This window comes from Eptesicus fuscus, chromosome 5 (assembly GCF_027574615.1).
Source record: "Eptesicus fuscus isolate TK198812 chromosome 5, DD_ASM_mEF_20220401, whole genome shotgun sequence".
Lineage (NCBI taxonomy): Eukaryota > Metazoa > Chordata > Mammalia > Chiroptera > Vespertilionidae > Eptesicus > Eptesicus fuscus.
In genome coordinates, this window is record NC_072477.1 from 30,810,699 (window position 1) to 30,833,952 (window position 23,254).

Below are 23,254 nucleotides of genomic sequence, written 5' to 3' on the forward strand. Positions count from 1 at the left end.
CTGTTCTTGTTCCTCAGTCAATGTTGTTCATCATTTCCCCTAGATGAGCGAGATCATATGTCACTAGATATATACTTATAAGAACTGAATGTGAGACGAGCAATAATAGTTATGCTGACAGGCAAATGAATCAGTCTGCAGTGATTTTCTTTCTGGACCAACAGTTCTTTTGAGACCCAATTTCAATGTCCACCAGTTCCTTATGTGTACATGTCAGCACTGACCCCTCAGCTCTGGATGGTGGACAAATGGTGGTAACGGAGGTCCAACTCCCTCTGGTTTGGTCTCGGCCGGACCCAGGGGCACGGCTTCACCCGGACTAAGGGGCACGTGGCCTCACCCAGACCCAAGGGGCGCGTGGCCTCACCCGGGTCCGGGACCCAGCCTCACCCGGATAGATCCAGGGGCACACGGCCTCACCCGGACCCAGGATCCGGCTTCATGAGGTGGACACTCTTGGTGCATCCCTTTGTGGGCTGAGTGCACAGTCTTGTTGTAGTTAAGCCTTGATTGCTGTTGGTACACTGGGAGGAATTGACCTCCAGGCCAATAGGCTGTGAGGACCCTCTGTTCTATAATGGAAGAACTGCTGTGCTGGAGACACCCTTACGGGGCAGGACTTGCTTCAGTGGGGCTTTGGTGCACACTGAGTCTGCCTCTTGAGTGTGTCACTTATGGATGTGAGGAGTTGAAATCTGGTGTCGTCTCACACTGACCACTAGGTACACTCGCTCCTGGATCTCCAAGGAGGTGCAGGTCAGAAACTATCTGAGGCCACCCAGCAGGAGCTACAGCAAGATCTGCAGATTTCTCCTCTTTGCTTGGGGTTTGGAAGTTTTGGAGCTGACCCAGCTGCAGTTTGTTAGGTTAAGCTGCGATAGGGCAGGCCATTCATATGCAAAAGCCTCTGCGCACAGTTTGGGTGGGTTTGTAAATTGGGTGGGGCGGGGTCTTGGAATCACTAGGGCATGGCAAACAGCGATGGCTGCCAGTCAGCCCTCTCTGTGTCTCTGCGTTTCCGCGTCCCCGCGCCCCAGTGCAGTAAACAATGATTCCTGCGTACACCTCTGCAAGAGAGTCACCCTCACTTTCCGACCTGATGGCAGACAGTCCTGCTTCTCCCCGTAGGATTCTGGGTTCCCAGAGTCTCGCCAGAAACTGGAGTTCAGAGCAGTCGGGAGCTTGTGTCTCCCTTCGGATTGAAAAAAAGAGCTCACCCAGTGGCCAGTCTGATTTGCGCGCCTCTGTACCTCTGCTTTTCCTCGCCTGTGCACGTCCTACCCGGTCTCAATGCTCTTTTCTCTTTCCTTCTAGTTGTAGAACTTCTACTCAGCCAGCTTTCCTGTGGTTCTGGGTGATAGACGTTTTGTCTTTTAGTTGTAGTTTTGGTGTGGTTATGAGAGGCAGCACATACAGGTGTATACCTTATGCCGCCATCTTGGTTTTCTCGGTAAACACTTTGTGATGAGAATTTGCAATGTGGAATTTAGTACACATCTCAAAATAAGAATATTGGCATATATACATAATAGATCTTTGTATATAAGTGTGTGTGTGTGTGTGTTGTGTGTGTGTTTGTGTGTTTGTGTGTGTATGTATAACTTATTCCAGAAAAGAGTCTTTCTTTTGGGATTTGTTAGAGAACCTATCATTTGTGCAAATCTTTCTACTTATGAGCACCATGGAAATAAATTACTTCCTGGTGGAAAAGTTGAGAGAGAGAGAGCGAGAGAGAGAGAGAGAGAGAGAGAGAGTGCTAGTGTGTGTGTGTGTGTGTGTGTCCATTCTGATGCCTTCAGCTGCCCCTCTTAGACTCTGCAGCCTATATTTCTATATATCCAGGCTAGAACTTTCTTTAGTCCAGACCTGCATTTCTAGTTACTCCTTGGTCCCTTGCCACAGCCACTTCAAATTCAGCATCCACATCTCTCTAGGATCTCTTCTTTCGAGTTTCCCCATTTTAGGGAGTGGCATCATCATTTCTGTGGGCTGAGCCAAGCCGGTTGAGTTTGGAGTCTTTCTACTTCCAGCTGCTCAGTATAGCTTTTTGCATCTCTCCTTTCCCCATTACTACTTTGCTCTGTCCTTTCTTGCCTGGCCCTTGCAAAGCTGATTGTGTAGGCTTTCTGTATCACAGTCTGTGGTAGAAGGCTCATTGGCTCCCAGCCCCATTAACCCCCTTCCTCAAATGGAAACCCTCTGATCTGACCCCTGCCTGCCTCTCTTGGCTGCTTCCTCCCCCCTTTACACCAGGTTTTAGCCTGCTGCAAATGCCCTGGGCTGTTGTTCCTCTCAGTGCCCTCACATATGCTGTTCTCTGGGCATGCAGAGCCCTTCCTTCTTTGGTGCTTCTGGCCAACTTCTTTTGCATTCTCAACAGTGGCTTAGATGTCACTTCCTCTGGAAGGCAGAATTAAATGCCTTCTCCTCCTCATTCCCACAGAGTAGTGATAGGATCTCATGTAGTACTTACTTGCCACATTGATGTCATAACTAGGTAAATGTCTGTCTTTTCCACAAGTCTGTGAGCTCACACTATTTAGAACTGTAACCCTGCCTGCTCTCCATTTCCCTTTTTTGCTCTGCTTTTTCTTTTTTCTATTGCATTTGTCCCCCTTTAACATACTATATATAATGTTTTTATTTATAATATTATCTGTGCCCCCATGCTAGAACATAAACTCCACCAGGCACGGATCTTTGTCTCTTATTCACTGCTGTATTATCAGTGTCTAGAACAGTGTCTGATATATAGAAAATACTTTGAAATATTTATTGAAGGAATGAAATATTTTTAGAAGGAATATTTGTCTTTCAGGGCCCAGCTAACAGCAGGCACTGGATAAATTAAAACTCTTGATGAACAGTTTATTCTGTTAGACTTCCTGAGGGATGTATGCCTGTGCCCTTGTCTGGTACTTACTAGTAGAGGTCAATATAATTAAATAATTTCTAGGATTTTTATGCATTCAAATACATTTGTCTTTTTGTAAAAGGCTGGTTTACTCTCTTTATTAGTTTCAGATGTCCTAGTCAGAGTTGTTTCATGCTCACTGTCTTAAATAAGCCCAAACTCAACAACTAAACAACTAAGAAAATATTTCATTAAAGCTCATGCTTTCATAATATCATTTATATAGAGTCCAAAATTACACAAGCCCTATGGCAGCAGTTTTTGAACGTTTATGGTCATATAAGTTTGAAAGAGTTTTGTAAAACAATGAATTTTTGCATTACAATTCTGAAAAGTTTTTCTTATATGTTTAGATAATTGCATGGTGTGTAATTTCCAGGATGTTGTAAATATTGACATTAAGAGAATGTCAGAAAGAGAAGCTACGTGATGGGCCCACAGGGGTTTATTATATTGTTCTTTCTAATTTTGAGGATATTTTACTATTTATATTACACAAGTAAAACTAAATAAAGCAAAAATTTTCTGTGGAAAATGTTCCAATATGTGTATTTTGGCTTGAGACCACTGTCCTTTGATGTCACTAACGCCATTAGTCTTAGTGCCATTAACAAAATAAGGCATTCTCTTAGGTTGAACAAAATGAAATTGCCAGTATTCGATCATTTTTGACCTATAAAAATGATAGTTTCATATGATTCAGCTTAGCAATATTTAATTGTAGGTATTGGTTTTCCCTCCAAACCAGTTTCCTTTTACTAATTGGAACAGAGCTTGATGGCTCAAGGAGAATTTTTTCCAAGCTCTTTAATCCTCAAACTATCTTTTTAAAGATTTGTCAAAAAGAACTTTCCATTTGCTGTCAATTTGGTGCTAGGTGCTAAACGTGCAGCCACTTTTTACCTTTATTTTCCCAAAGACTTAAGTTACATTTTGTTCAGCTCTTTAGCCTGAGTGTGGGCAAACAAACTGGTCAGTTCATTTAGTGAGGTGCTGAGTGAACAGAGGAGAGGGTTGGGGCCAGCCAGGGGAGCTGTCACCTGAGTAGTACCTGACAAGTTGCCTTTACATAGCAGTTAATCTTTTAAAGAGCTCAGAGTGTGTCTCTGTGTCTTTTTGTCTTTGTTTGAACTATGGGAATAATGGACTGGAGACAGATACTGTTCTTAATGTTTTCTTTAATGAGAAGGAGATTGGGATCTAGAGAAGTGAAGCGACTTTATCCGCTCTCATGGTAAATCAGGTTCTTGTGGATTTCAGCGCATGTTCCTTATTAGACTGGGTGTTCTCAGAATGTGCTGCCCTAGCCAGCTTGGCTGTTGTCACCCAGACTTTCCTGGCTTAGCAGTGATCTTTGCCCATGGTACAATTTGCTTTGATACTTCAGCCTTGCTATCGAGAACCTCAGAAATATTTTGTGCTAACTCAGAAAGAGTTAAGATGCTCCGAAATTATCTTGAATAAAGTAATTTTTAGGTTTTGAACTGGGAGGGGAGCTGCCATGGTTTAGAACTTTTAAGGCATTTTAGTTTTATCTGTGTTTTGTGGGGTGACTCCCTAGATGCAATCTGGATGGGTGTTTTAACTATAAGTTTTCCAAGTAGGTGCCATGTTTGTATTTTCTAATCGGTAGGTGGAACTTAGGGTCTGATAAAGATTTTTAAAAATGATTTTTGATACATATCTGTATAAAATTCAATCCCATTTTGTCAATATATTTTACCTTTATTGAAAAATACAAGATCATATAAAAGTAGAACTGTCCTGGAAAATCTAGAATGGTATTATTCCAGTTTTTTGCTACCTGTAGTAAATAATTTATTTTACATCCTGACCCCAGTACACACACACACACACACACACACACACACACACACACACACGTAACCAATATAAAAGATTAATGAAGCAGGACTTATTTACTGTGATAGGTATAATTGTTTCTGTGATGTTCTATTCTATTCTAGTTCATTTAAAAAAAATATGGTATTACAGCCCCCTAAATTGAGTTGAAAAAACACACACAGTGAGATAGGGCATATTGTTTTTGTTTTTTTTTAATATATTTTATTGATTGCAGAGAGGAAGGGAGAGGGAGAGAGAGATAGAAACATCATTAGATAGAGAATCATTGTACGACTGCCTCCTGCACGCCCCCTACTGGGGATGAAGCCTGCAACCCAGGTATGTGCCCTGACCCTCCTGGTTCATAAGTGGAGGCTCAAACATTAAGCCACACTGGCTGGGCAAAAATGGTTTTATTTTTTATGAAATGATGCAGATACTGATAGTTCATGGCCAAGATCCAAATATTTGGTAGATCATAAAGGATTCTCCTGAGAATAGCCTATTGAATTAAATGGGTATTAATGGGAAGACTTGGAACTTGCAAATAAGCATTTTAAAATAGAGAATTATTGTTTTTGTTGTTGTTGTGTGTAGTAAAGTCATAAAACAAAAAGACACTCTAATATTTTACGGTTTTCTAAATGATTCAACTTGTTCTTTAATTTTTCAGCTGTTAGTGAATACTCAGCAGGTAAAGTAGCTTTTTATTTAGTTAGGTTTGTACTAAATAGTCTTATTCATGAATGTCATGAATAAGTAATTTATGGATTACTACTAATTGTTAATAGGGTTAAAATCAATGGAACTTTCAAGAAAGGATAAAAACACAGTGACCACCAGCAGTCTTATAATGAGTTCTGTGTGCTCATTAAGAAAAATAATACAGTGACATAATGAATGAACTGTCAAAATTGGCTTTCTAGTTTACACCAGTATAGTAAGACATGGAATGCCTTGGAAATGATCAATATAGCATAACTAATACTTATGTTACTTGGGTGAATAGTTGAGTTTGTTTTTGAAGTTGGAGCATGGTATATTACATTTGAACTAACTCCAGCAGATGGGGTGGCTCAGTATAACCCCTGGTAGTTGCAATTGCTTGATATACAGTGGAGGTAGATGACTGAACTCATGTCTGTCTCAGTCTATATGTTAAAGAATCTATTAGGAAGGTTATCCCTTCCAAGTGGTCCCTCTAGTGTATGTTGTAGGAATGAGGTGAAAAAACAAAACTAGTAATAAGCCAACTCATGTTACTCTTCTGCAGAGGTGATAATGTACAGGTGCCAGATTGCTTTGTCTGAAGCTCATGGGAGACAACAGAATATAGATGGTCTTAAAGCCAAGGGGTAGATGAGATCACCTATGGTGAGAGTACAGAAAGTGACAGGAGTCCTGAAAAAAATCCTTTCTAGCTGTGTGATCAAGAGCAAGTTACTAAATATTTCTGGGACTCAATATTCTATATTCTAAAATAATACCTACTACACAGCATTGTGGAGAGGATTGAATGAGTTAATACATTTAAACTGTTTAGAACAGTGACTGTCTCAGTGTAAGTGCTTACTAAGTTTTTACTATTTTTATATATACATGATATGATTGGGATATGATGATTCACTCGAGATTTTCAGAAAGAACTATTTATTATGAAACAGGAAATGGCTCTTCAGAATGTGTATATATTTTTTCATACCTGATCTGTCCTTGGTGCCTCTTGTTTATTTTGGTTTATTCATTCACTAACAAATATCTTTTGACATTGTTTATAGTGTTGCAGATCCTAAAGGGGCAGATTGTCTGTAGGAGAGCATGGAATTTTCAGTAGAGGATAGATTGTGAAAAATACTCCATTAAGGGCTGTGTGAATGAGGTTCTCCCTTCCCATCTGAGTCTATGAACAATCTATAGATAAAGCATCTGGTTTCATTGGAAGTTTGAAACATACACATTTTGTTTGTGCTCTCCATTCCCACAGAGTCTGGTGCATATTTTTCCAGATATAAGTAATATGAGAATTTCTGAGATCTAGATGAATGTCATTTAAAAGGACTCTCCAGAGCTTGCTGCAGTTGGCACTTTTCAAAGAGATACTGTCATTTGCATGCAATGCTTGGTAACACTCAAGTCTTTGGACTTCAGAGTGGCTCAGAAACTATTTATTGCTTGGTTAGTTTTGTGATACAGTGTGCACTAATGGTACAAGCAAGCAATGTAAATTGTTAAAACTTCAGTATAAGGTATCTTCTATATTTATCAAGATGTACCTCCTTCCCCCCCAATTGGGTGATAAGGCTTGCCTTATGATCCTTGTGAAAGTAGAATAGATGTGCCTGGAGAGGCTCGAAATAATTGGCCCATTTTATGTCTGAAATTCTCATTGTTAAAATTAGGCCATTGAATGAAGCCATTAGGCCATTCCATGAAGTCTGTGCAGTAGTATAAATACGATTCTTCATGGTAAGCCCATTAACCCTTTAGCTGCCAGGGAATTTAACCACATTTTCAGAGGGAAAGCCGATTTTTGTGGGTGTGGAAAGGTCATGAGCACTGGGTGTGATTGTGGTGAAAATACTGTATGCCTTGGGGTTGGAGGTGGGCTGTAAAAAGGGTGGTAGAGGATGAGGAAGACACATTCATTGATCTGATCTCATTTCTGCTGCTACATAATATCAGTCTAAATTAATGTCAAATATATTCTATTTTGCTATAAGATTATCATACCTTTTGGTTCTATTAATGAAGCTGTTTCTACACTGTAGTTATTGACTCATACTAATAGAACTGAATATCTTGCAGCCTTAGTTTTCCCATCTGTAAAATGCTACTTTGCAGGATTTTTGCAAGGCTTCAGTGAGAGAACACGTGGAAGGTCCTGGCTGGAGTATTGTAGATTCTTACCAAGTGCTTTTCACATTCCTGTCTCTTAACTTGGTCTATTAAATTTAGGTACTTAATTGTATTTTCCTTGTAATTTTCCTCTTATTTATATATGTTAATTTTGCTTCTCACCAGACTGTACTTTTTTTTTTTTTAGGACAAGTATATTTCTTTTTCATTCTCTGTAGTATGTACTCTTATATAGTACATTGTACCTTTTCTTCATAGGGCAACTTTTACTTTTATATTTATTTATTTATATGACCATTTAATTGAGTTTTCTTCTCTTTTGGTCTGTAAGTTTTATGAAGGCTAGGATCTTGTTTGATTTTGCTCAGAAATGTATACTTAAGACCTAGATTAGTGCCTGGCATGTAAAAAGTGTTCTGTAAATATTTGTGGAATGAATGAATAAATGATTGATTATTAAGTTAAACATAGTAGATTCTAAGCAAATAAAGGTTTGTTCTTGTAAGGTTGAAAGTACCTATCATATTCCTTTCAAACTTAGCCCTATAAAAAGCTTGCAGAATTATAGCTAAAACCTTAGATCTTTAATAGGGTATGTAGAAAAGCAAAAAGGTTTGCAAAATACTTTGAAGTGGTTAAGAACTTAATGTTATTTTAGTGGCAAGTCAATAATATTGATATGAATATGTTATTGTAAAGAACTCTTCAAATGTAAATTATTATTACTACTTTTAGCTTGTATTTATAAGTGTTAACATCTGTGAATATTAATATTAATTCAGAATTTAGACTCAAAGGACAGAGCTGTCAAACATGGCTTGTTTTTTTTTCTTTTGTAAATTAAGCATAAACCGGATTGTATCTGGAGCGAGCTCTGGGGATGTGTGAGAACTGGCTGTGTCCTGGTCTTGGCAGTGCTCATCTAGATTGTTGAACTCTTTATAAATTCTTGTTTTTCTATCCCAGATACTCTGTTAGTCTGTCATTCATTCATCCAAACACTAACTCTCATCGCCCTTCAGGATTTTGACATGTTGCTGATGCATGTTCTGACAGCTGAATCATTTCACATATTGAATTGAGTCAGCATCTTCATTTTTCCTCTAATCAAATTACCTTTTTATTTTGAAGTAATCTCACTGGATATTAGGTCAAGCTCAATATTATTTTCTTCAAATATGGCTTACACAATTGGACACACAAACAAAGGGAAGAAACCCTATGTATATATTAGCAATTTATGTTTATCTGTTAAGTATTGTTTTTAAAAGCTGACATTTATTGAGCATTTTCCATGTGCCAGGCATTGTGTGAAACATTTTATGTATTATCTCATGAAATTCTTGAGCTAGCACTGTGACAGAGCTACTATCCTTAGACTCATTTATAAAGGATACTAAGGCTGACAATGCTTTTTTAAGGACATTTAGCAACTGAAGTTTATTGAGCACCTGAATTGTTCTATGTATTTTTCTTTTTCTTCACACACTTAATCCTTAAGTCAGCTAGATCAGGTAGGAACTATTATTATGCCTTCATTTACATATGAGGAAACTGAGGCACAGAAACTCGCTTATGGTTTCCACGCTAGGAAGTGGCAAAGCCAGGTTTAGAATCCAGACAATCTGATTCTGTAGCTCAAGCATGTCAAACTCAAAGGCTAACATGGCCAAATAAACAAGGTTTAAGTTTATGTGGGCCACAAAAAAACAAAAACTTCAATTTTCATAGAAACGTAGGTTTATTTCAGTAGAGACATGCTGAATACAAAGGGCTGAAATAAATGAGTAATCATTAACATAAAATAATGGAAAATTTTAAGAAAAATTAATATTTTTTCTTGAACATTAACTTACCAGACACTGACTAACTGCACAAATTAATAAGTGAAACGCAAATAAACCTTTTTTTCTTGACTTCCGAAAGCGAAATATTTCCTGTTGTGCACACCAAACAAGACAGTTGAAGACTAATGACGTGGCAATCAGCTACTAAAATATTCACTGCTAGTATTAGTGAAGAGAAATGGTGTGCCTGCGCTTAAGGCACGTAAGGGAAATGAATGCAACACGATTATAGAAATCAGTCATTAGCGAACATTGTAGTTCATTATTAATAACTAGTGGTCCTGCGCATGAATGAATCAGTGCGCGAGTAGCTTGCTGCCGCTTGCCTCAGCTGGCTGCCCTACCCACCACGGCTCAGTATCTCTCCAATGCACAGTAGCTCGCTGCGCCGCCCTCCTGTAGCTCTCCACCACTTGTAGCTTGCTGCCCTGCCCTCCTGCTGATCAGCGTCTTGACCAATTTGCATATTACCCTATTATAAGTATAGATTATGTATAACAGGATATTGTAAAAAATTAAATTACAAAATTTTTATTAAAACGTTTCTTACATACTGTTATATTGGCTGAGCTGCAAAAATATTCGTTGTGGGCCCCAAGTTTGACATGCTTGCTGTAACCCATTGTCTTAACTGCCACACCACACTTCCCCACATTGCCAATTGGTACATGGTGGAACCTAATTAGGACCAAGACCCCCCTGAGTTCAAAGTCTGGGGGGGTGTGGTCCAAAGGACAACCTCAGCCACCTGGAAGAATACAGAATGGGTTTACATTTTTTAAGTTCTCATTGTGCTGAAAGAAATCAAATTACTTTGGCATTGTAAGCATTTCTGTGATGTTCCTCCAGAATTACAGAGGACAGACTTTTGAGATAGTAGACTAAGTTGCCCAGTTTATTTTTTGTTGTTGTTGTTTTTCTTTTGTTAATCCTCATCTGAGATTATTTTTCCGTTGATTTTTAAAGAGAATGGAAGGGAGGGAAAGAGACAGAGAGTGAGAGAGATAGATAGAGATAGATAGATAGATAGATAGATAGATAGATAGATAGGAACATTGATGTGAGAGAGACACATCAGTTGGTTGCCTCCTGCATGCGTCCCGACTAGAGCCAGGGATTGAGCCTGAAACCTAGGTGCATGCCCTTGAATGGAATCAAATCTGGGACCCTTCAGTCCACAGGCCCGATGCTCTACCACTGAGCCAAAGCGTTGCGGGCCAGCTTAGTTTTTTTTTTTTTTTAATTTTATTACTTTTATTAACACCAAATCATATTTCTCATATTTGGTCTGGCTCCTTAAATGGAAGATACAGTCACTTTTAATATAACTGAAGAGAAAATGTTTATACTACCCATTGGCATGTTTAGCTAAGTCTTAGGGGTACCACATTGGGCATAGAATGCTGAATTATATCAAGATCAGAAAAAAGGCTTGTGTTTAGAATTGCATCATTAGTATGGTTATCTTTAGGTTTCAATGACTTTTCCTCCCCTTGGAGACAGATGTTGGTGGTCAGGACATAAGTAGTAAAAATGGGACTTATGTTATAAATATCCTGGCTCAAACTCTGGTGTCCTATCTTGCTATTCAGTGTTTTAAAATGCTTCTCTGCTCTAAAGTGTTAAACTTTTCAGATACATCAGCTGTCTTTTAAAAACCCTTTGTATTATTTTTCTCTAAGTTTTCATTTTGGAGTCATACACTCACAATTATATATACCTGTATACATGGATATATAAATACACACAGTAAGTTTCTCTCTATTGCAAGCATGTCAAATTCAAAGGCTAACACAGGCCAAATAAACAAGGTTTAAGTTTATGTAGGCCGCAAAAAAACAAAAGCTTCAGTTTTCATAGAAATGTAGGTTTATTTTGATAGAGACATGCTGAATACAAAGGGCTGAAATAAATGAGTAATCATTAACACAAAACAATAGAACATTTTAAGAAAAATTAATATTTTTTCTTGAACATTAACTTACCAGACACTGAATAACTGCACAAATTAATAAGTGTAACGCAAATAAACCTATTTTTCTTGTTCTCTGAAAGCGAAATATTTCCTGTTGCGCACACCAAACAAGTCAGTCCAAGAGTAATGACGTGGCAATTGGCTGCTAAACTATTTGCTGCTAGTATTAGTGGAGAGAAATGGTGCACCTGTGTGTAAGGCACGTAAAGGAAATCAAAGCAACACAATTATAGTAATCAGTCATTAGTGAACTTTATAGTTTGTTATTAATAACTAGATGCCTGGTGCATGACATTTGTGCACTGGGTGGGGGGGTGTCCCTCAGCCCGACCTGTGCCCTGTCGCAGCCCGGGAGCCCTCGGGGGATGTCCACCTGCTGGCTTAGGCCTGCTGCCCACTACCCGCAGAGAGTGGGCCTAAGCCGGCAGTCAGACAACCCCTAAGGGGTCCTTAGTGCTGCCGAGGAGGCGGGAGAGGCTCCCGCCACTGCCATTGCACTCAAAAGCTGTGAGGCCAGCTTCCGGCTGAGCGGCGCTCCCTTTGTGAGAGCGCACTGACCACCAGGGGGCAGCTCCTGCGTTGAGCGTATGCCCCCTGGTGGTCAGTGCGTGTCATAGCAACCAGTCGTTCCTCTGTTCAGTCGATTTGCTTATTAGGATTTTATTACATAGGATTATGTATAACAGGATATTGTAAAAATTAAGTTATGAAATTTTTATTAAAACGTTTCTTACATACCGCTATGTTGGCTGGGCCGAAAAAATATTCCTTGTGGGCCACATGCAGCCCAGGGTGCTGCGAGTTTGAAATGCTTGCTCTATTTTATGTTTGACAGTACTGGTTTTTGTTGTTGTTTTGTTAATCCTTACCTGAGGATATTTTTTCCTTTTTTTTTTTTTTTTTTTTTTAAGGGAGGGAGGGAAAGAGAAGGGAGACCGATAGAGAGTGGGAGAGAGGGAAACATCAATGTGAGAGAGACACGTTGATTGGTTGCCTCCTGTACTCGCCCTGTGACCCAGGGCAGGGGATCAAACCTTGTCTAGTATATGCCCTTGACAGGAAATCAAGTCTGAGACCTTTTGGTGTGTGGTCTGGCAACTCCAACCACTGAGCACACTGGCCAGGGCGACAGTACTGTTTTTATACATAGTAGGAAATAAGGTTTTAAAAGGATTTCTTATTTCTTAGTATGGTGTTTCAAATTTGAATTTTGGATTTCCTTGACCATTATAGATGGGCTTACATTTATGATGTATAGGTGAGTTCCACAGTTAGTGGGGTGTATTATATGCCATCATTGGGTTTTATTGTCCAGATTATGACCTTAATTATAAATGTACATTCTTTATTACTCTTGGGATTATACGCCATTCCACTATGGTCACTTAGTCTTGTGTCCCTCACAGGAGCTTAAGATCTCATATTTAAAACTCCCAACTGATGTTCAGAAATAGCACCTCTAAGCTTGCATTACAACATTGGATTGATTCTGTTTTCTACCTTAAATGCTTTAAAAAAAAAAAGTTTAATGATGTCTTTGGTGTCAACTGTAAGTTGTAAAGTAGCAGACAGTGGGTTTAATTGATATTGATGTGATATCTATCTATTTGTCTATCCACCCGTCCATCTATCTTTTTAAACCTCATATCATAGAGTTAAAATAGCTGCAGGTTCATCCCATTCTGAACTGATTTATATTGATGTTAACCCTCAAAACAACTGGAAAGTAGATAGGCCATTTTTATCCCTTGTAGAAGTAATCTCTTGGGGAGAGAGGAACCCTCAATGAACTGAAATACTTGAAAATCATGTGTTCTTCTATTGCATTATTTACTTACTTTTTTGTGGGGGAGGGTCAACCAAAAGGTAGGTGCTTGTGGAAAATCTGTAATTCCATTAATTTATTTCTTTACCTTATAATCATGGCATAAGTAAAAAGAGTGCTTTTTGAAGATTTTTATTGCTCATACTTGTGAATGCCGCTGAAAATTGGCCTTCAACAATTCTGACTCTTGGACATATCCTGGAAGTTAGTTCTATTAATTCCTTTTTACCAGATTATGAGTTTATGATTTGCTCCTTGTCTTAAAAGACAAGTACAGAAGAGAAGACAAGTTATGGGTTATTTGAGGGTTTTAAAAAGATGGCCTTTGTTTAATTGAAGTTTGACATTATTATTATTTTTTAAAATATATTTTTATTGATTTCAGAGAGGAAGGGAGAGGGAAAGAGAGATAGAAACATTAATGATGAGAGAGAATCATTGGTCAGCTGCCTCCTGCACGTCCCCTACTGGGGAACAAGCCCACAACCCTGGGCATGTACCCTCGACCGGAATCAAACTCAGGTTCCTTCAATCTACAGGCCGACAGTCTATCCACTGAGCCAAACTGGCTAGGGCGAAGTTTGATATTATCAAAATAAAATTTCATGCCTGGCCAGTGGTTGAGCGTTGATCTATGAACCAGGAGGTCATGGTTCGATTCCTGGTCCTGATATTTTTTCTATTGATTTTTTTTTTTTAAGAGAGAGTGGAAAGGGATTAAGAGAGAGAGAAACATTGATGTGAGAGAGACATTTGATTGGTTGCCTTCTACACGTGCCCTTGAGTAGTGTTAGTGATCATGGAACCTGCAACCCAGGTATATGCCCTTGACTAAGAATCGAATCTGTGACCCTCTGGTGCACAGGCCGATTTTCTAACCACTGAGAAACACTGCTAGGGTGACACAGAAAATAGTTTTAAAATTAGGAATTGATCTCATACTGTATGCTGTAGATACTTGATAGATGTTTGTCAAATGAAGGGTAACTTTTTGTGAAAAGCATTTTCCACATTTCAGATAGTCTTCATTTAATACGCACTCAACCCTGTCAAGTACATTTTCTCAGTTTTACAGATAAGGAACCTAATATTCAGAGAAATAAGTGCCTTGTTCAATGTCGCCTAGGAAGCAGTCAAGGTACAATTCTAGTTCAGAACCATAATCAAGGCTGAAGTCCTTGCAGTGTTTCACAAGGCCCAAGATTTCAGCTACTAGTCCCTCACTCTTCTGGCCTCTCTCTTTCATTTTCCACTCTGGCTCTGGTCATGTTTGATAATTCACCAGCACGCTCCCTCCTGCCACAGGACCTTTGCATTTGCTCTCTCCTCTGCTTTTTGTTTTGCCCCCAGACACCCTCTTGGGTGACTATCTCACTTCCTAAAAGTACTTGTCAAATGCTATCTTCCAGATGATATTTTATTAAAAATTGTATCCTCCATGCCTGCATACTATTTTCCCCATATGATATGCCATATAATGTATTTATTTATTTTTTACAGTTACTATTATTTGTCTCTTCCTGCTAGAATGTAGAGTTTTATGAGAGAAGAGATTTTTGTCTCCTTTTTCCATTGTGGTATCCCAGTAACACCTGGACCGGACCTCAATGGGTATGAAATAAATATTTGGTGAATGAATGAATAAATGAGTGAATAAGTGCAAAGTCCATGCTCTTTCCACTAGACCTTTCACTTTTACTTGTTAATGGTAAAATTGACAAAATTACTAGGTTCTTTTTCTATGGAGGGAATTTCCAAATTATACTATTTTATTCATGTTGTGCATTAATCTTCGTTCTGAATATTTTCCTCTCATCCTTGAATATAAACCACTAGAAGCCCGGTGCACAAAATTCTGCACTGGGGGGGGGGTGTCCCTCAGCCTGGCCTGTTCCCTCTTGCAGTCTGGGAGCCCTTGGGGGATGTCTGACTGTCGGCTTAGGCCTAATCCCCATGGGGAGCAGGCCTAAGCCGGCAGTCAGACATCCTTAGCACTGCCACGGAAGTGGGAGAGGCTCCCGCCACTGCCACTGCGCTCGCCAGCAGTGAGCCCGGCTTCTGGCTGAGCCCGGCTTCTGGCTGAGCGAATTGGTGCACGGGTGTGGTCTGGCCAGCCCGCCCTGCTGAGGGGGGAGGGGCTTCGGGAGGTTGGCCGCTGGCCCTGCCCCTGTTTGGGGCCTGATTGGGACCAGGCCAGTTGAGGGGGGGGCACGGGAGGTCGGCTGGCCACTCAGCTTCTGATGGGGGTAAAGGGAACAGATCAGGGGCAGGGCTGGCTTGGGGGAGGGGCTTCAGGCAATTGGCCAGCCGGACCCGCCCCCTTATGGGGGTTGGGGGGCCAATTGGCGGCCGGGTTGGCCGGGGGGAGGGGCTGCGGGAGATTGGAGGGGCCTGATTGGGCCAGTTGGCCGCCGCCGCAGTGCGCTGTTATAGCAACCGGTTGTTCCAGTTGTTCCCTTGCTCCGTAGATCTGGTCGCTTGGCTTTTATATATATACTAGCGTTCCCGTTGCAGGAAAAATCCTGCAATAGGATTTCCTGCTGCACTCTACCCTGCCTCCGTTCCTCCCTTGTCGCCCGCCCCGCCTTCTCCGCCAGCCCGCCTGCTTTTCCCTTCTCCCCCGGCCCCGCCTCCGCTCCGCCCTTGTCACCCGCCCCGCCTTCTCCACCAGCCCGCCTGCTTTTCCCTTCGCCCCCGGCCCCGCCTCCACTTTTCCCTTGTCGCCCGCCCCGCCTTCTCCTCCAGCCCGCCGGCTTTTCCCTTCTCCCCCGGCCCCACCTCCGCTCCGCCCTTGTCGCCCACCCCGCCTTCTCCGCCAGCCTGCCTGCTTTTCCCTTCGCGCCCCCGGCCCTGACTTTGCTCCTCCCTTCTCCTCCCCGCCCCCCCCCGCCCCCCGCTTGCTTGCTTCTTCGAAGCTTTACTCCCTTCTGCAGCTCTTGGCTTCTTTCGACGCTGTCTTGATATGCAAATTAGCCGCCATCTTTGTTGGGGTATTTTGCATACTCGTCCTGATTGGCTGGTGGGCGTGGCTTGGGTGGTGGGCGTGGCTTAGGTGTAGCGAAGGTGCGGTCAATTTGCATATTTGTCTATTATTAGATTAGATATAGATTAGGAAATAATTTATCAAATATATTATATTAAACATTTTTTTTTCTATTCAGTAGTTTTATTTCTAGAGGAATAAAGTTTTGGTTTATAATTGAAAATGTGGAAATAAAATTCAACATATAGAATTTACTGACTCAAACTGCTTTTATTACATACCTACCATATTCTAGAAACTTCTACCATGGGATAGGTATTAAAAGATGACCAAGACATAAGGTTCATTGGTTTAAAAAAAAGTCCCAATATAATGTGGCAAGTCTTTGAATGGAGGTTTGTATAGAGTTTTATGAAAATTTTTATGTTAGAGAATTTGGAAAGTGAGGTATTCCTATACTATGGCTGGTGTGTGATTTTCTCAGCTTTTATTGTCATCTCAATACACTTGAAATTAGCACTGTCATTAACACTGTTTACCATGCTACTAGAAAAGTGTTGGAACAGTAGTGATATTGCCCATAGATTCCCAAATACAGGTCTGTGGAAAAGTTGTTACTCATATTCAAACTGATGAATAGAGTGGATCCAGAGACATGGAAGCATGGAACAGAGTGCGGAATCTCGGAGGGTAGGTGGGTGGGAGGTGGGTGGGAGGTAATCAACCAAAGACCTTGTATGCAAATATGCATTACACAGACAACAGGGTGGTGAAGGCCTGAGGGTGGGGTGAGGTGGGGGCGGGCTAAAGGGGGTTAATGGGGGAAAAAAGGGAACTTTCAAAAATAATTATTAAAAAAAAGAGAAAAAAAAGAGAATAGTTGTTACTAGTACTGAGCGAAGTTAAAAAGAAGTAGAAGAGAAGGAATTTAGAGGGAGAGAATACATGACTGTGTGTGTGTGTGTGTGTGTGTGTGTGTGTGTGTGTGTGTATGTGTGTGTTGTATAGGATTGCCAAGCCTGCTTTTTAAGGAAGAATGGTCTTTTAATCGGAGATTGTGTTCTCTTCTTTTCTTTTTCAAAAGGTCCTTTCTTTTTATGAAATTATAGTGAAAATAAATGGTGGCTAGTTATTATTTTAATGCCTTTACCTGGAGGGGAGAAAAAAGGCGACCTTCTAATTTTTTGTAATTTTAAAATTATGTAAATAAGGTATGTGAAATCCTCAAAAGAGGAAACCACTGACAGAGGTACTTTAGTAGAACACTGTATAATTCTTGAAGCCCCCCCCCCCTTTTTTTTTTTTGTATAACCAAGCATGCTTCAGGAATTTATTGTATTAAAAAGGCCCTGGTTCTTATACCCCTGGTGCTCCATCTCTGGAGATAAGCCCTTAGATAATGAATTAGTATTAGAGAGATGGACAGTGTTAGAGGTGTCAGTGGCTTCTGTCCTGTGGGTGAACTTGGTGTCAGGAAAGTAATCTACACCTATAATTAGGTATTAGATCAATTTAAAATGTTTTATTTCTTGTCTTAACAAATTTCAGTGATTGCCTTGGACTTAGATGATAAAGCATGAAAGATAGCTAATGAAGGGTTGGAAGCAGAAATACTTATCAGAGGTTTTATAGCTGTATGTCATGTGTGTGTTTCTCTCTATTTATTCTGATTGGAACATAGTATCAAAAATACTGCGAAAACCCTGAATCCCGTAATTTTGCTGCCTAGGCCACTAGTCTGCATCAGTGGTGACCTTTGGGTTTGGTTACAAATTGGAGAGCACGAGTTTGTTGGCTTTTGGGAAAGGCAAACTAAAGAGATCTATGAAGGAACAATAATAAATACATGATGGTTGTCCAAGCTGGGAAGAGTAATTAATATTCATATACTATTATTATTTAAAACTATAATTTACCCACCATTGTTCATTAGTTTAAGGCTGATTTTATGCTGTTTAAGTTTTTAAAACATTTAATTTCTTTTAGAAAAGTCAATCAAAATTTCCTTTATTTTTAGGTTACAAGTATCTAAGCATGACAATTTATACATATCTCCAGTGGTGGTGGTGGCTGTTGCTGTTATTTATCACAATCATCATCATTGTTGTTGTTATTGGTGTGGCCTCTGGAGTAAGACTTCGTGGGTTTGAATACCAGCTGCAGTCCTTACTAGTGGGAGATGTTGGGCAAGTGACTTAGCTGTTCTGGGCCCCAGTTTTTTCCATTTGAAAAACTGGGATATTAATAGTAGCCACTCATAAAGTATTCTGAGGATTAAATGGGATAATGTATTCCAGGAGCTTAATACAGTGCTTTGCAAAAGCAAATGTTCATTATTGTTGTTGTTATTTTTACCTTGAACTATATCAGTCCTGGCCTTTTTTGCCTTTCAGTTTGTTGTTTAATTAATACTTACACCTTAGTCTCATTCTTTTGATATTATTTGTGTAGCCATTCTATGAGACATGTTTTGAACCCTTAAAAGAAGTGTATGCTAATGATCAGTAAAGTGCTTTTAAATTTTCCTAACAGGTTGGAAAAAGTTCTAAAGGCAGCCAACTCTACATTCATTTACTTATAGTTGAGGCCAAGTAGGAAGACTTTCACTCTTGGAGATGTTTTCAGGGGTCTTCCTTTGCTTGGAAACGGATGTTTTCACTGATAGCTTTAAATAAACAGAGAGAGAAGGATTTCAAAGGTGAAGGAGATTAAAGAAGAATTTTAAAGTTATTACTTTAAAAACAGTGATTTTTCAACTGTGGCCACACATAGAAGTCACTTGAAATACTGCCACCACCAGCATCAGCAACAACAAATGTTTTTGAACCCACTACTTTGAATGCAGTAATAAAGTAATTGGAATATTCAAGTATATAATACTTAATTTTAGCTAACAGGTTAGTTTCTTACTTGCTCATTTACATGCAAGTATCTGTATAATCATGTTATACTTGGTACAGTTCATAGGACATGAAGCCCAATTGTATTAATTTGATTCATTATAAAGATTTATAAGTGTCTTCTTGTTTTGATGAAATATTGTTGGTTATATCTGTGATTCTTTGGGATGTCAAAAGCAATTTCTAATAGAAGCATAGTTCCACTAGTAAAATAGGATTCTTTTTAGTTTTCTTGAAATACGTGCTACAAAAAGGGACTGCTGCTTGTATATATGTATAGAAGTAAAGTTGGTGGCAAGGATTTGGACATTCAACATGGACAGGCAATTAGGCACTTTACCATATGTGCTAGTCTGCCATGTTTCAGTCACTGAAGGCCAAGTCAACTTAATATTTTATTTTAATTGTTTAAAACAGTTTATGACCTAGTTTTTCATCCTTTGAATTTTATACAAATTGAATTATACTATATGTATTATTCTACAAGTTGCTTTTCTTCACTCCATATGTTGGTTAGTTTTGTGGATAATTCTGGTTTCTATTTCTATTCTAGTGAATACCTGTTGATCACATCTTACTTAACATCTTGTTCTCCATTTCTTATTGATTTCAGAGAGGAAGGGAGAAACATCACTGATAAGAGAGAATCATAGATCAGCTGCCTTCGGCATGCTCCCTACTGGGGTGGAACTTGCAACCCGGGCATATGCCCTGACCGGGAATCAAACCATGACCTCCTTGTTCATAGGTCGATGCCCAACCTATGAGCCACTGAGCTACTTGCTGGGTCAACTTAATATTTTAGTGTTCAGCTTTCCCTGGTACTATGGGACTAATTTTCTATAAATATAGTCTTATATGCCTTATGCAATTAAAATTCTTACTGACTTTGTTGATGTTTGGAGAGTTTTGTGTGAGGGACTGATAGCATACATGGATGGGGATTTGTACACAGTAGGGAAAGTTCTAAGGGCTGAGGTGAAGGGGATTGAAGACCACGTTTACATACTCAATCTGTGTTGGTACCATTATTTTTTGTGAGAATTGGAGAAATGGATGGAAACGGGCTAATTAATGCATGTAAATGACACCCAACCAACTGAACGACAAAGGCCAGGGCTCCAAATACATTTTAACAGTCTATGTGTAAATAAGTTATCATATATGTGTGTGTGTGTGTGTGTGTGTGTGTGTGTGTGTGTGTGTGTGTGTGTGTGTATCTTCTTTGAAACTATTCTGTTTTCTTCCTGTGATATTATGGTTAATAAATACAATGATGTGGGCCTTTTTTACTTACTTGGTTGGCATATTTGCAGGTATGAATTTAACATTCTGATTTTCAACAATTTCAGTTGACTGGAGTCAAAGAGCACCAAATCTAAAGGACACCAGGCTCATGTTTTATTTCTTCTACTTGCTACTTTTTGCTTTGCAAACTCCTGACTTTTTCAGGCTCCAAGGGAAGGTGGGCTGATATTGGATACATGATCTTGTGCCCCAAATATTAGATGGGATGGAACAACCAGTCCTCAAAATCATACTGAGGGTGAGGGTGTGTGTGTGTGTGTTTGTGTGTACATTTGCCATGCACATGTGATAGGTGTGGGGTGGATGGGCTATGGCTAAAAAGTATATAGTTCTGTTGACTGTTTTTTAGACACAAGGAGAGTATTAGTCTTCTAAGTTAACTTGTATTTTCCCTCTACTGTTGCATTATGTGTCCATTTTCCATTACTTGTGGCACTTGTAAATTTTAAAATTATAATAATAAAAGCGTAATATGCTAATTAGACCAGACATCCTTCCGGACGACCTTCTGGATTAAGCCGGGGTTGCAAGGGAAGCCCGGTCCTGGGAGCCAGCAGCCTGGCAATGTGGGGCAATTCAAGGGCTGAACATTACAGGAAGAGCCCTTTGCTTGGACTATAAAGTTTTAAAAAATTGTTGCCATGAAAGAATTGGCTCTTTGAGGAAACTTCTCCCTCTCTTTTTCTTTGAGTCAGTTTTGACTACTTAAGTTGTTTAATTTAAGAAGAGGAAATCACTTTAGAAGAATTTAGTCTGTTATAAAGTAGAAAGGAAAGCTTATTGATATATATGTTAGTCTCTGGGGAATGGGCTAGAGGGGAGACACAGAAGGGGTTCAGCATGATCCTTTATGAATGGGGCATATTAGAGATTGACTTGTTGATTTCCTTCTGCATTCTTCTTCTTCACTTTGCACATACTCTGTTCTATGGAATATGGTATTACTCTTGTCTTTCACTGAGTTTGAATGTTGCATGGTGGTGAAGAGTCCAGGCTTTGGACCAGTCTGCCTGAGTTTGAATCCTGTCACCACTGCTTGTTAGCTCTGTGACTCTGGGCAAGTCCTTGAATCTCTTTGTCTTGGTTTTCTCATCTTTTAAATTGGAAATAGTACCTACTGATGGCGTTGTTGTTGGGATTAAATGAGATATAGTATGTGAAAGTGCTTAGAACAGTACCTAATATATGTACCTACTAGAACTCAATAAATGTAAACTATCATCATTGTTCCATTAAGCAGGTGGATAACCTTCTTCACATTTGTTTATAACATTATATCAATTTGGTTAAATAAAGAATACATTTCAACTGCCTAACATTAAAAAAATAGGCTAAAGGTTAACTGCCTGAATTTTTCAAATAACCAAATATATGAATCTCTTGAGTATTATTGCACTGACCACAAAGATTAATTGTTGTTGTTACTGCTTAAATATGGTTTGCTTTTTGGAGAAAAGGTTATCATTTATAGATGCCTTCATAATTCATATGTGTTGAGTTATGGAGTTATCCATGTGGAAGGTCTAGTTTTTAAGCCTTAATAAAGTTACTGTATCAAAAATAGGATTAATTAAAATTTCCCTTGAATATTTTAACTTTAATGTTACAATAATAAGGTCTTTCTTATTCCTTATACAGCATAAAAACTTCCTTTCAGCTTCGAGGTATGGGATCTGATTTAGAACTAAGAAAAGTTTAGTAATTAACCATGTTAGTTCTGTGTATATAGTTAGGCATTGGTTAAGGGTATATAGTCACGTTTATGAGCAGCCTTGTTTAGTTTTTGTTTATTTTAAACATTGAAGTAGGTAACAGTTAAAGGGGTTTGGTCTGACTAAATTTAGTTCTTACAGTCTAATGCTAGATGTTTTAAAAGTGATTAAGTCTAGGGGCATAGAATAAGACATGTCTCATGGCTTAACTCAAATTCCAAAGTCTTTGACTATAAGATACATTGGGCCTTTAGGGACCAATGGGGGTGATGGTGGGAGGGGAAACTCATTGATTAAGAATGATTTCTAAATTTATAACTTTTCTGAAAGTAACAGTAATGTCATATACCTTAAAAAATATTGACTACCTCTTGTTCCCTTATATCTGGTAGAGAAATCCCATGTTTTTAGGTGTCCTATCTACATTTTAGGCTTATCCTAAAATTAATGCAGCAGGCAGTGTTTTGGGGAAATTATCTATGAAGTCCTGAGAACTTGGGGTAGCACTTGGGTTGTGAGATGCGAAGAGGGGCAGATGGTTGTGGAGAGGAGTCACGTGGACCCTGTGAGGAGCCTAGCCCTCACTGCTTTCTGCTGGGGCTGCTGATGGCTATAAGGTGGGTGCTGCTAGCTGTTGCACTTACCTTCAGGGAGCAGGTGGCCCATCCTTTGAAGCTGCTGTAAAGCATTTACTGGGAGGCTGGCAACAAAGGCTGTTTGCAAGTGACTGGCCAAACATTGTTGAAGTCCTTCATGAGTACCAGTACAAAGGAAATATGGGAGTGTGGTTAGAGACCCGGGCACTGTGCCAGCCCCATAATTCATTCATTGTGGAACCTCAATGATTGTCTCTACTTTTCATTTTGGAAAATAGAGAATAATAATACAATGCCACCTGCTTACCTTTAAGAATGTTTTGAGGATTGATGAGTTAATCACCTTAGATGAAGGCTTCAAAGCTTACTCTGGTCATAATTTCATTGCCTTTCTAGGGGAGCTCCAGTTTGGGGGAATAAAGTAGTGAAAAGAAGATAGGAATAGCTATGTACAACTTAGTCGGTTCAACTTTAAGTTCAATATTTCAAGTTC

General features: G+C 39.5%; 1 protein-coding gene across 4 annotated transcripts in view; it reads left to right on the plus strand.

Annotated features, from left to right (window-relative positions):
• The window catches only part of PPP2R5E (protein phosphatase 2 regulatory subunit B'epsilon), a 156,670-nt gene that overhangs the window by 40,827 nt on the left and 92,589 nt on the right, over positions 1-23,254 (plus strand). The gene's annotated exons all lie outside the window — the stretch shown is intronic.